This window comes from Neofelis nebulosa, chromosome 7 (genome assembly GCF_028018385.1).
Source record: "Neofelis nebulosa isolate mNeoNeb1 chromosome 7, mNeoNeb1.pri, whole genome shotgun sequence".
Taxonomy (NCBI): Eukaryota; Metazoa; Chordata; class Mammalia; order Carnivora; family Felidae; genus Neofelis; species Neofelis nebulosa.
The window spans coordinates 77,772,416-77,786,757 of NC_080788.1; the positions used below are offsets into that span (position 1 = coordinate 77,772,416).

General features: G+C 33.5%; 1 long non-coding RNA gene across 1 annotated transcript; it reads left to right on the plus strand.

Moving 5' to 3' along the window:
* Nucleotides 1-1,534: 1,534 nt before the first annotated feature.
* Nucleotides 1,535-9,678, plus strand: LOC131517038 (uncharacterized). The gene is made up of 3 exons (XR_009264352.1): nt 1,535-1,825; nt 3,940-4,020; nt 8,625-9,678. It is a non-coding gene; the product is annotated as an uncharacterized LOC131517038 (long non-coding RNA).
* The last annotated feature ends 4,664 nt before the right edge of the window (nt 9,679-14,342 follow it).

Consider the following 14,342-nt stretch of genomic DNA (forward strand, 5'->3'; position numbering starts at 1 on the left):
GATAGAACATGAGTAGGGGAGGGGCAGAGAGAGAGGGAGACAGAATCCGAAGCAGGCTCCAGACTCTGAGCTGTCAGCACAGAACCCGAAGTGGGGCTCAAACCCACAGACTGTGAGATCATGACCTGAGCCGAAGTGGGACACCCAACTCACTGAGCCACCCAGGTGCCCTGAGGTGTTGTCTTTTTTTAAGAGGAGGTTGTTGCAAGATAAGATGGCAACAACATGATTTGTGAACTTTTATTTCTGGAGCTTTTATAGTTAATAAGGAAACCTAATTATAACTCAGCCACAGTAAATTATGACAATATAAAGTTGATGACTGCTAAAACTCAGCAAGTTTGCAGTGTTTTCCAGAAGCTATTTCAGGCTACTTTATGAAGGGTGTGAAACAAAGATCAGTCAATCAAATCCGGATGACATTCATTTATAAGACTTTTGAGAAGACTAAAGATATGGCTACAATTGTAGTTCAGTTATAAACCTGATTTAGAGAAATTATATAGGCTTGTCTGTTCTTTTTACTCCTTGTCTTCTAGGTCAGACATGGTTTTATGTGTAAGTCCAAAGTTGTAATTTTCCATTGAAAGAATTACATAGAAAATTGCAAATAAAAAAATCCAGAAAATTCTAGGTTTGCACTTCTTCCCTCTGACACTGTCACAGGAAAAATGTACTTTTTTGTCATTACCTTTAGAAAATAGTGCCTGATTCTGTCCCAGGCTTATACAAGAATTAATGATCAACACGGATATTATGTTTGAGGGAGGATTTCAACTGTTCCCTGAAGCCTCTCCTGGGTTTGTAAATATTTGTTTTAGACAAAACTCGGATGTAGACGAATCTAATATATACATTATTTACCTGCAAGATTTAATCTGTAATTGCACACAATTTTATTTCTAGGCCAATATCAATTCTTTTAGATCTCATAGACCTTCTTGACAAAGCATTTCCATTGCTCTATTCTGGACACATTCCAAGGTTTCCACAACTCTCTTAGTAGTGGAGACAGAGACAACACTAGTGATCTTTTTATGAGCAAAGCTGAAAGGAATCTCACTTGTTTTTCCCCCTGCTGCAAACAACTCTGTGAGACTGTCAAGGAGAAAATAAATATTTGTTACTTTTGGTAACGAAAAAGTATGTGTGACTCAGCAACACATGGGGAGCAGATGTGTTGAGTAAGAGCCCACTCCTGTGCATCAGACCTGTCACTGAGTGAGTCTATAAATAGAGAAAAATTAGGGGAGAATAAGCTGCATCCCTGATTCTACTCAATCGCATTGATTGGAAGTGCTAACATTTGGGTTTTGGATATAACAATGATTCTGTCTGTACGGATGACTGGTCAACACATATTTAAGTGAGCCATGCAGCTGGAAAACAACTGTCCCTCAAGCCCCATCACCACACACAAAGACAATCTGAATGATGAGGGTCTTTTGGATATAGAAACACAGAAATTCAATGGTGGATATCTTGCTTCAGAAATTGATAGATTTGGGGCACCTGGGTGGCTCAGTCGGTTAAGCATCTGAGTCTTGATTTTGGCTCAGGTCTAATCTCAGGGTTGTGAGATAGAGCTTGGGCTCCATGCTGGAAGTGAAGCCTACTTAAGATTTTCTCTCTCCCCTCTCCCTCTGCCCCTCCCCTGGCTCTCACTCACTGTCTCTTAAAAAAATATGAAAAATTAAAAAAAAAATTGCTAGATTTGCCTGGCTAAGTTGTTCATCTCTGCCTTTTCCATTCTATCAGATGAGAGCATAAATTTTACCTTGCCCATCCTGGACAAACTGGACTTGCTCTGGCACTTTTCACAGAGGTACTGAGCTTCTAGTTGACTAAGTAAATGCTTGAAAAAGACATTTTTACTGGATAGAATTCTGCCCTGTCAAGCTGGCCACCTTTCCCCCCATCCCCACCGGATAAATTGTTCAGTTTGGGAATTGACAGGAAAGCTAGACTTGGATTAATAATAACTCTTAAGAATTTAAATATGTAGAGTTTACAAAGGGACCATTGCTTAGACAATAAATATCCTTTGTGTAGGATTTGTTGATTCCCTAGAAATAATACACTTGTAGTTTTGCAATATGACTGCTTTCTAGTTCATATTAATACTTCAATGCTTACAGTATGGATTTTTTCATAACACCTGCAATGGGAAGTACCTGCTCCTATCTCTTATAATTTGCTAGATAAATGCTCTATAAACATCAGAAAAAAGGCAAGGCAATTTGATTGATCCCATGACAAAAGCCTACTATCTTATCATCTTGAAGTCTGGGAACCAGGTTTAGTCATCTTTGTATGTTATAAAACACTACTACATTCTCCAAACATAGTATATATTCAGTGAATTTTTGTCAAACTACATTAATAGTTCTCTCACAGCTAGTCACTATTTGAATGAAATTTTGAAGCCTTCTCCCAAAACCTAACTCAAGAGTGTCTTTCTCTCCCAAGCTATCTCTTGGTCACTTCATGAAGTTTTCATTAGTGTAATAAGGTTCTAAAACAAATTGAGAAACCTATTAAAAAGTATATATTTTTTTGTTTATTTAAGCAGTTTACCTTAAAATTTACCTTAATAAATTAAAATTTTAACCCTGGGCCTTGATATCACATAGCATATGTTACTTTATTTCAAAGTTGAAAATAGAAATAGGTAAATGGTCACTAGATTATGATGGAACATACTCACTGTCTAAAACCAGTCAGTAACCGAGACATTGCTTTGATATCTGTACTGTGATCAAAAATTGATAAGAAATTTTTCTATATTGTGGCATTTAGAAAATGCTGATTAACTCTCATTTAGGTAGGAGTCTCATTGAGCTACAGGGCTGCATTTATTAGAGTGGTATTCTTTCCTTTTGCTCCCTACTCCCCACTTTTTCTTTTTTGCTTCATTGCTGGAACCGCTTATTCACTGAAAATTACTAACTCTTTGACCTCTTGTTTGAGAATTCTTTACTGATAGACATGAGAAGGACAGATAATTTTCAGAATGACCTAACTAAACTGCATTGCAAGGAAATCTAGCGGCCAGTCTCTGTCAATGGCAGACACCTGACTTATTATCCTAGGAAAAGGAGTTTTTGCTTCTTAGGCTCATGAACGATAGGCATTTAAAAACTCTTTATCCAAATGCTGTAAAGTTAAGTTCAATAAACCTTTGAATAAACAATAGTCAGGAATAATTTTATTTTCATTTTTTCCTGGGGGAAAAAAACTCTTTATAAATGTAAGCTTTCCCTCCTATGTTTAACAACCCCCAATTTTTCAGCCCCTTTCTAGTGTCTTGAGTAAACTTCCAATCTCTCATCTCACTTCTTTTTCCTCTTTTTTTCTATTTATCTTAGGCATCAAAGTATCCTAAAATAAATGTCTTTGCCATAATTTAATGTATTATTTCACTGTCCTTATTTACAAATCCCCTGTTTTCTTACTATATAGAAATAGAGTGTACAAAATAATTACCTATGTGCAAATTAATTATATATAGTGTGAAAACACATTCCACCATAATTATTGCTCGCTGACATAAATAAAATATATGGTCCAAATCGGAAGTTTCACTTGCAATTTTAATGGGTGTTTTATTTTTCTCTTAAGAATAGATACTCTTGTTTTCCTCACTGCTTCATTCTTAACTAAGTTTTATTTCAAGGGCTGATCTATTACTGAACCTTCCTGGCATATACACATGTGCTCTCTTCTACCCTAATATTTTGTAGTATATAAGGTATATCATCACCAGTTCCCCATTTGTCATCTGTCTTGTCCCAAACCAAGTCTTGCCCATGTTAAAAATTCTATAACTGCCATCATCTTGGAAATGTCATGACATTCATGGATCAATAAAATCCTTTCCCAGAGAGGATGAGAAATATATGAAAAGAGCTTACTAAATTCAAACGGTTTCTTTTAAAGGTCCGATGGATGAGTAAGAGATTTGTGTGAAAGTGATTTCAGAGAAGGGTTGTTGGATGAGCATCGGGTGACACTGACAAGGTAGGTTGTAGTGGTGGGAATGCAGGGGGAAGAGGGACTTCAATTTGAAATGCTTATAAGATTCCTTCATCCTAGAGATTATTTTCCTTAGAGTGCAAGTAAAAGGGTGAAGGAATCAGAACTGCATAGTGTGGAAGCTCCTCAGTGACCATCACGTCTCTGCAGTTTACTAGGCCACACCAAGATAGAATGAGGTGCTTTGTATGTACTGTGTGTAAGAGAGAAAATCAGTTCACCAAATGTTTTTTTTTTTTTTTTTTCCCTTTGGTGATGACTTACAGTCAGGGGGGAAGCTTTGTGAATTTGAGGGAACATAAGGATGCTGGAAGGAGCATTGTGTGTCCAGGGAATCGGATAGAAAACAAAAAAGGATTTTGATGTCCGTGCCCTCAATGTCACCCTAGAGCAAATAAGGAAAGGGAAGAATTGTGTGATAAAGGCTGTGACATCAGAAAAATGAGCAAAGTAATTTTGCAGTTATAGTTAGAAAATCATTAAAGTCTGATGTTTAATAGGTACCTGAAATGAAGAAGGTAAGCAGAATGTCAAGGTCCTTTTAAAGAGCTTAAAGATTACAAAACAAATCAAAGGTTCTGGCAGCTTCTCAGACACTTGCAAGCTGGAGAATTCACAGAGCAACAAGGTGCATGGGGTTTCTCTTTTTTTCCTTTCCTTGAACAAAAGCAAATTTGAACAAAAAGGGTACAGTGTATGTAGCAACAATGCTGCCTGATGATGTACATGATGAGACATTTAAATTTTACCCATTTTCTGAAATCTATTATTGCTTCCTATGGATTTCAATAGGAATAATTTAGATAGATATGCTTTTCAAAGTATTTTTAAAAAGTCAAGGTCAACCAAAAACATAAGACAGTCCTAAAATTCAACAGGATTCTCTCCAAGAGATAAGATTAATACTCTATAATTATGTTCCAAAGATTATAAAACACATGGTCTTTTACTAACATATTATTAAAAGAATTTTTAATGTTTATTTTTGAGAGAGAGAGAGAGAGAGAGCGAGCACACATGCTAGTGGGGCAGGGGCAGAGATAGAGGGAGACACAGAATCTGAAGCAGCTCCAGACTCAGAGCTATCAGCCCAGAGCCCTATGCAAGTCTCAAACTCGTGAACCACAAAATCATTACCTGAGCCAAAGTAGGACGCTCTACTGACCAACCCCACCCAGGCACCCCTCTTACTAATATATTACTGATTCATGACGTATTAACAAATTAATTTCCAGAGGGATGGAAGAAATTAGAAAATTAGTAATTGGATTAAAGTTAACTTTTAATTTTTCAAGGTAACATAAATATAGAGATTTTGTTTTTCCGTTTTCCATTGAGTGGAAAGAGAGGAATGAAATTATGCTTAATTCTAATTTTAAGACAAAGCTGATAAGAGCTACAAATTCATCTCTGTAGGGCTTTACTTAAAATTAATTCATTTCATAAACTATACTAAATATCATTTTCAGGTACTGTACTTGAGTTGTGTGAATTTCCGAGGTAGAAAAACAAGTCTAATTACAGAACAGAAAGGCGTCTTGGACCAGATGTCATTGGATCCATTATAAAAGATGAAGATAAATACTATATGATCTTACTTTTCTGTGGAATCTAAAAAAAAAAAAAGATAGAAATTTTTCTAAGTCTGAGATGGCCATTTTCAGATTTTCGAATGAGAGTGATATGATTGAATTGTACAATTCAATTGAATTTGCCAGTAGGGTTGTACAATAATTTGGAATGGGAGAGACTGAGACATGGAGGATGGTTAAAAGGCATAAGCCTAGGTGGTCATGGGAGGAAAGGGAATAACATTGGCTAGTGTTAGGAGGAGTGTTAGGAGAAGTGTTAGCAAAGTATAGGGGGCTCAGGAACAATTTTGACTTGAGTAGTTTGTTTGCTGTAGCAAAAAGAAAATTCAGAGGACAATGGGAGATCATATTTAAAAGTTAGGTTAGTCTTGAATGATGTGCTACAAACTTTGAAATTCATTTACTAGAAAGTTGAAGTTGGATTATTGAAGAGTTTTCAGTAGGTGAATGACATGATTAATTAATGGGTTTGTTGTCATGGAATATGGTTGCTAAAATACCATTAAAATGTGTACTGACTACAAAAAGCACATCCAAAACACATTAGTATATTAATGAAATTGACTCACCTGAGGGTGTAGGGTGTGATTAGTGTGCAGATATTACTTCCTTTTCCAGTTGTCATTTATGACTCCATATTTTAATTTTCCATCCATTTCAAGGTATCATGTGATTTTTTAATTGCTATACACCAGATCCTCTTACAGACAGTCTTGCACACAAAGTTTATGGTCTTTAACTACATTCTGTCTGGAACCAGATGTTTTAGACATTATTCTGTGTGGACAGATTATATACATGTTAGACTTGCTTCAAAGTTAATTGGTGTCATCCTGTGCCAAATACTTGTTGTGGGTAAATTTGAGCCTACTACTATTTTTTAAAATAATCAAGTAAAGCATTTAGGAAATATAATCAAAATGCCAAAAATATGTATTTGTATTCTGGCAATTTTGTCCTTTTACACATATATCATTTGTGTCAAAGCTCTGAGTCACAACCATTGTCCTCAAATTTTACTGAATGTGTTTTTGTTCATCTTTGTCAGATGTGCCTTCCTTGAACTACATGAAAGCTACACTCTTCAATGTGATGAATTGTGGATAGGTTTTATTATACAAAGGAAGACCCAACAATTCTTAAACTTGAGAATCTTTAGTGACAAGAATTATCTTTCACTTATATAGGAACATATGATATTGACCAACATCAGTAGGCTTGGCATTTGAGTCCTTGTGGTAAGAGCAGTGATGACTTTACAACTTTAACAGAACTCCTAAATCCAAATGTTGTAAATATTTTCCAACAATTTCAAAAGTATAAAGAATAATGTGATAAAAAACTTAAAATGAAGTTTGTCAAATCTTAACATCAATAACGCTTACATTGGCTGTCATGTGAAATAAATAAATGTTAGATGTGGAGATACTGGGTCTTTTTTCTCCTTATGACCTGCTGTTTTTTGCTGTTTTTTTTTTTTTTTTTTTTGTGATGTCCCTCAGCATATGTATGCATTGTTTGGATGGCAGCCAGTGAGCCCAGAAGAATTTGAGATCAGATTTTGGAGCTCACTTTTCTGTGGTTCCTTCTCTGGGAATTTGCTCCTCAAGTTGCAGTCAGTTTGGTTGTCTCAAACTCCAACCTATTTTCCTTCTCCCTTAGAGATCATTGCTTTCTGATAAGGTGTTTTCTACTGAGTGAATTGGAGTATATCTTCGGGAAAAAATCTAGAATAAATGTTGACCTCCTGTAATGCCTATCTTCGGTCAACGATAATGGCCTCTCCATTTTTTGCTCATAGGGATTCTTCAATGCTTTTGAAAAGCAGTATCTTACATATCATATAGCTTTTACAAGTTTGGTGGGAGATCTATTCTAATAATATCTCGTGTATAAGGACCAAAATTCAATGTCAAATAGCATCTTTTTTAAGGTTATGCTTTCTGATTGCTTGTTACTAGTTTATGGGAATTCAATATATGAAAATTTTCATGAGTTAATGATTTGTAGGAAAAATGAAGAGCTTTCTCATTAGTTCTAATATTTTGCCTTTATATCCTTTTGTGTTTTCTTATGTAGCCAATTTTTTTTTTTTCTGTAAATGATGGCAGTGTTCTGGTTCATTTATAGTCCTTTTGCTTGAAATTTATTTTTCTTTCTTACAATTTTGCTAGGACATCTCTTTCAGTGTTGAATAGATGATACTATACTGGGCTTCTTTTCCACCTTATTGCTGATTTTAAACATTATTTTCTTAAGTTTATTTATTTATTTTGAGAGAGAGGGGGAGTGGAGAGAAAGGTCAAGCAGGGGAGGGGTAGAGAGTGAGGGAGAGAGAGAGAGAATCCCAAGGAGGCTCCTCACTGTCAGCAAGGAGCCCTATGCGGGGCTAGGTCTCATGAACTGTGAGATCATGACCTGAGCTGAAATCAAGAGTCGGATGTTTGTGAACTGAGCCACCCAGGTGCCCCCTTATTTCTGATTTTAAAAAGAATGCTTATAACATTTAGAATGATTATATCTCTTTGCTTTTCAAGAGTAGTTATTATTACTGGGTACTTACTAGTAATGCTTCTTTTAACTTTTGAGAAGTCTCCAAGGACTTCTACTTCTGGGAAGGATATAGCAAATTATAATGGCAGGCCAATGGTCTCCACAACTAGAAAAAAATTGGAGAAATTGAAAGAATCCTATTTTTAAGGTATTATTGGGCTTTGAAAACAGTTAAGATAAAGTGAAATTATAGAGAGTAGAGCACCTTTCCAGGGTGAAATGATGATTGCTAGCCATTGTTTTCTCTATGTCAATTTGGAAATATTGAAAGTGAATGAGGTTTGTACTTAGACTGGTCAGGGAGCCTCTACTAGAGGGAAGAAAAATCGGGAAAAAATCAGGAAAGCTTTTAGATATCAAATACGGCTGGAACAACAATTGGAAATTTAAGGGGCCTTAGGTACACAACAAGTTTTAACAAATGTGTGTTTTCTGGATTTTTAGGATGCACAGGGAATAGAGGAATCAAGCCAAAAGGTGGAGTGAAATCTTTTGCATTAGCTATTGAGCAACATGACCTGTTAGGAAAGTGGGTGGACTCAAGTACGTTGCTGGATTCATGCTCATTACATCTACCAGATTTTGAAACTTTGTGGGGAACATGCATTTTGTAAACTGTGAGAGAGCTCAATCATCTGTGTTGTTTTACGACGAAAGAAACAAATACCCAACAATCTCTGTCAAAACATGAGAAGGTCACACCAGAAGAATGGGATGAATCAGAAGTAGACTCATTATCATTAAATCTTCAATCACTGAGCTTGTACCAGCTCAGTTTCTTGATTACATTGCTATAATCAACTCCTGATACCACCTTACAAAAGCAGAAGGAACTCTTCCTGATGGAAGATAATATTATCTACTGCCCTTATAATTCTTTTGTGGGTCATTTCTGGAAAATAATAGAATATTACTAGGCATTCAAGGAGGAAAGAAGACATATTGATAATGAAAGCAAAGCACACACTAGAAGCAGACCTATATATGATCCGGATATTGGAGCTGGCAGACAAGAATTGTGACTGAAATATCAAAAATTAAGAAATATATGAGGAAAAAAATCAATAAAAATATATAACTTCAGTAAAGTAGAAATCTATACAAATAATAAAATGGAAAGTCCATAGCTGGAAAATATTACATAGAACTAAAGAATTCAGAAGATGAATTTAATAACAGATTGTACAAAGCAGAACGCAGGATGAGATATTTCAAAAATAGGTCATAGAAAATACTAGTTGCAGAGAGAAAAAATAAAAAGTAAAATTAAAAAATAAAACATTATGAGACACATGGGGATACTAAAAAGTCTTAATATAATTATAATTGGAATCCCAGAAAGAGATGGGAAAACATGTATCAGAGGCAAAATTCAGAGAGCAAATAATTGACAATTTTCAAGATTTGAACAAGATACAAATTCAGCCATTCAAAAAGCTTACCAAGTCTCAGGCAGGATAAATATAAAAAAATACACTAAGCACATTATAGTAAAACTGTTAAGAATAAAAGGCAAAAAAAAAAAAAAGGAGAAGCATTCAAATAAGAAAAAGTAAAAAAGAACACATTGCTTTTAAAGGAATATCAGAATGATAGTTGACTTTTAGAAGAAATGATGAAAGCCAGAAAAAAATTAGGTGATATTTCTAGAAAATAACTGTCAGCTAAGATTTCTATATCCAAAAATATGTTCTTTAAAAAATTAGAGTAAAATACATTTTGAGAAGCTTGTATGTAGAACTAAAGTTTGACCAAAATAACATAAAAGGCAAGAGAGATAACTGTCTTTTGAAGTTCTCTGCTTCCAGATGGTATCAGGAAAGTAGTAAGAATACATATTTTGTTAGTTTGTAATAACTCAGTGATACTTGTTCTAATATCTACCATAACCACTACAAGAATAGTAAAAGAATGAATAATCTATATGTTATTTCAAAACACAAAAGAACTAATAATTTTTTTTCTTTTATCCAGAGGTTAAGAAAGAAAAAGTACATGAAGCAGATGGACTAAATAGAAAAAAAATAGTGATAGGGTAGATCTAAACCAAACTGTACTTATATTTTATGTAAATGAATAAATATTGTAAGTAAAGATCATTTTGTTTGGATTAAAAAAAACCTATATTTTTCTTATGAGATAAACACTTCAAATATAAGGACACAGAGGTTAAAAATCAATTAATGAAAATATATTGTATGATACAAATTCTAAACAAAAGTAAGCTTGTTTAGCTATACTGATGTTAGAATAAACTTTAAGGCAAGAAATATTAAAAGTAAGAAGAGATACTTCATAATAATTAAGGGGCTAATCCAATATAATATATCATAATTTTAAATCTGCATACGACCAAAATCATAGCTTGAAAACATACAAAGTAGAAATTTGCAAAACTAAAAATAAAAAGAAACAAATCCACTATTATAGTGGAAGATGTTAATACACCTCTGTCAATGACTAATACACAGACCAAAATATTTAAGCATATATGAGATTAGAGTTTATAGTTAACAATATGTCCTAATTGGGACACACTCACACACACACACACACGCGCACACACACACACATACACATGATGACAGAATTCACAATTGTTTTATAATCTTATACATTTACCTAAATTGTCCATTTGCTGGCACGAAGTTGTTCAACAGAACTGAAAAGATTGAGGTAATACAGATTTTATTCTATGATCATGATGTTATTAAACTAGAACAAATGACAAAAATACAACTAGAAAAATTCCCTGGACAGAATAACATATATTTGTAAGTAATCCATGAGTCAAAGAAGAGCTCAAGTCCAAAATTCTAAGTTATTTTAAGCTGAATATGAATGATGATGCAGTGTTCAATATGAATGATGATGCAGTGTATTAAATCTTATGAAATGTAGATAAAACAGAGATCAGAGGCAAATTTACTACCTTATAGGTAGGAAAGCATTAGCACCTCAAAATTAAAGAAAGTAAAATGGAAGAAGTAATAAATATAAGAGCTGAGGACAATAAAAGAAAAAACAAATGTGCAATAAAGAAAATATAGACAAAAGCTAATCTTTGAAAAAGTTAATAAAATTGATCTAAGCCTATCAAGACTACTTATGAAAAAAAGTGTAAAACATAAATTACCAACATGAAGAATTAAAGGGGATATACCCCAATTCTTAATGACATAAGAAAGACAATAAAATATTATGAATAACTACACCAATAAATTTGACCATTATAAATTTCTAAAAGAAGAAATAAAACCATGTCTGTATAGTCTGAAAACTATCAAAGAATAGTATCTGTTATTAAAAATCTCACATTTTCAGGACTAAATGACTTTCTTTTATCTATTTAAAGAAAGAAATAACACCCATTCTGTACAAATTCAGAGTAGAACAAGATTGAGACCATAATAACTTGACTTGAAGTGTGACAGATTGTGAGATGAAAATTTTTAGACCGTCACCTCTCATAAATATAGACACATAGACTTATTTGAAGAAGACGTGATTGTGTATAGTGAAATTCCTAAATACTCCATAGTCAAACTATTATAAACAGTAAGTGAATTTATCAAGTTTTTTCAATATGTCAATATAAAAAACAACTGTTTTTCTTTCTATATTCCAGCAACAAATAGAAAATAAAAATTCAAAATTGTAGTAATTACTGTGACATAAAACTTCTACATACCTAAAAATTTATATAATAACAATAAGCAAGAATTCTACATTGAAAACCATGAAATGTTAATTGAGAAAAAAATTTAATGCCTAAGTAAATAAAGGATATTCCATGTTCACATAATTGGAAGACTCATTATTATAAAGAGTTTTAATTCTACCATAAATTCATCTAGATTCAGTACAATCCCTATTTTTGAAGAAATTGACAAACATAATAAAATTTACATGCAAACACAAATAGAAAAAGTAACCGCTGAAAACTTCAAAATGAATAATAAAATTGTAGGACTTACACTAGGATATATAAAAACGTATTTTATTTTTTTATATAAATACATTTTAAAGCTTTAATTTTAAAAGTATGTTATAGGCAAAATATTAGGAAAAATATATTATGAAATAGTAGAGTGCCTAGAATCAGGCCTGTTCATATACAATCACCTGATTTATGACAATATTAATTTTTAGGCTTATTGGTTATATGATAGTCTTTTTAATAAGTGACACTATGTCAGTCAGTACCTATATAGGAAAAAATCCATCTTGGTGTATCTTTGCCTCACCCTAGACACAAAAATTAGTTATCAATATATTGCTGATATAAATGCAATCCTCACACCAGGCACAAAAAATTAATTATCAACATATTGCTGATATAAATGCAATCAGTAAAACACTGACACATTTAGAGGAAAATATAGAACTCTTTTGTGGTCTTACTGTAAACAAAATTTTTTTTTCAGAAAGACACAAAAAGCATTAACTATTAAAAAAATCGATAAACTGTAAAATGTAATAATTAAGAACTGCTATTGACTGAAAAATACCATTAGGAGAGTTCCAAAGCAACCCATAAAGTGGGAGAATTTATTAGCCATAGGATATATGACATATGTCTCCAAAATGTATTTTTAAAATTTAAAATTTTTTAAATTTAAAACTACAGCAATAAAAAGACAAAAAGCCCCACTTGAAAAATGGGGAAAAGGCTTGAAGAGATATATAAATGAGAATATCCATGTGAAGATTAATTTTGCGACTTCAGTATTTATCCAGGGAATGCAACATAAAACTCCTACCTATAACCATGGGGCAAGTTGTTAAAAACTATCAAGTATTGGAGAAGAACTGGACAATGGGAACTCTCATACTTTGCTAATGAAAATGTACATTAGAGCATTGCTTTAAAAAACTGCTTGGCTGTATCTGCTAAAGTTCAGTGTGTCCATACGTTATGGTTCAGCTATTCCTCCTTGGGATACAGAGGAATGTATGAAGACATGCAAATAGGTAATTGCCTTAAGTTGTGCCCTGTCATGTTTATATCATCATCAATAATGATTTTTGAAAAAATCTGTAATAAGTGTTCATTAATAGGAGACTGACAAGTATATGCTGCTGCAGTTACACACTAGAACACTATATAACAACCAGTAATAATGCAAGGACTTTACACACAACGTGAAAAGTTCCTATTTGATCAATCTGGTCACCTTTTAAGTTAAATTTCAGATTATATTTGATGTCACTTGCAGGTTAATTATAGATGACTCCTATCAGATTCATTCCAATTTGTTACCAATTTTTAAAATATGGGTGATATGTTAAATTTTTAAATCATTTTTATTGCACTGTAAGATACATAAAAAAAAGCACATAAATCATAGGTCTACAGCCTATAACTTCTACATAGTTAAAACATCTATGGAATCAACCCCCAAATCAAGACGCTTAACACTACCATGGCTCGAGGAGCTCCTCGACTCATGCCCTTTTTCTTTTACTACCCACTACCCACACCTGCCAAGAATAACTGATATTCTCACTTCTAACACTGTAGGCTGGTTTGGCTATTTGGTGAATGCATATAAGTGGCATGACACCATATTTATTGACTTATGACTTCTTTTAGTCAATATTATGCCTACATGTTGTGTTATGTATCGGTGGTTGTATCTATGTGGTAAATTAAAATCATATTTTTCATAACACCTATCTTTGAATTCCTAGGATACTCTTAATTCAGTTGTGATGAACTTTTTTATACATGGAAAGAATAAGTTTTCTAATTTTAAGAATCCTTTAATTTTTCTTAAGAAATAATCTCTTCCTATATTCTTTCTCATTTTGCCCTTAAGTGACTTTCATATTAATGTAATGTCCATTACCTAAAGTGAATGCTCTCTTATTTGAGTCTCAAGGACATACTTTTTTTTTTTTTTTTTTTTTTTTTTTTTTAAATTTTTTTTTTTCAACATTTTTTATTTATTTTTGGGACAGAGAGAGACAGAGCATGAACGGGGGAGGGGCAGAGAGAGAGGGAGACACAGAATCGGAAACAGGCTCCAGGCTCCGAGCCATCAGCCCAGAGCCTGACGCGGGGCTCGAACTCACGGACCGCGAGATCGTGACCTGGCTGAAGTCGGACGCTTAACCGACTGCGCCACCCAGGCGCCCCTCAAGGACATACTTTTAAAG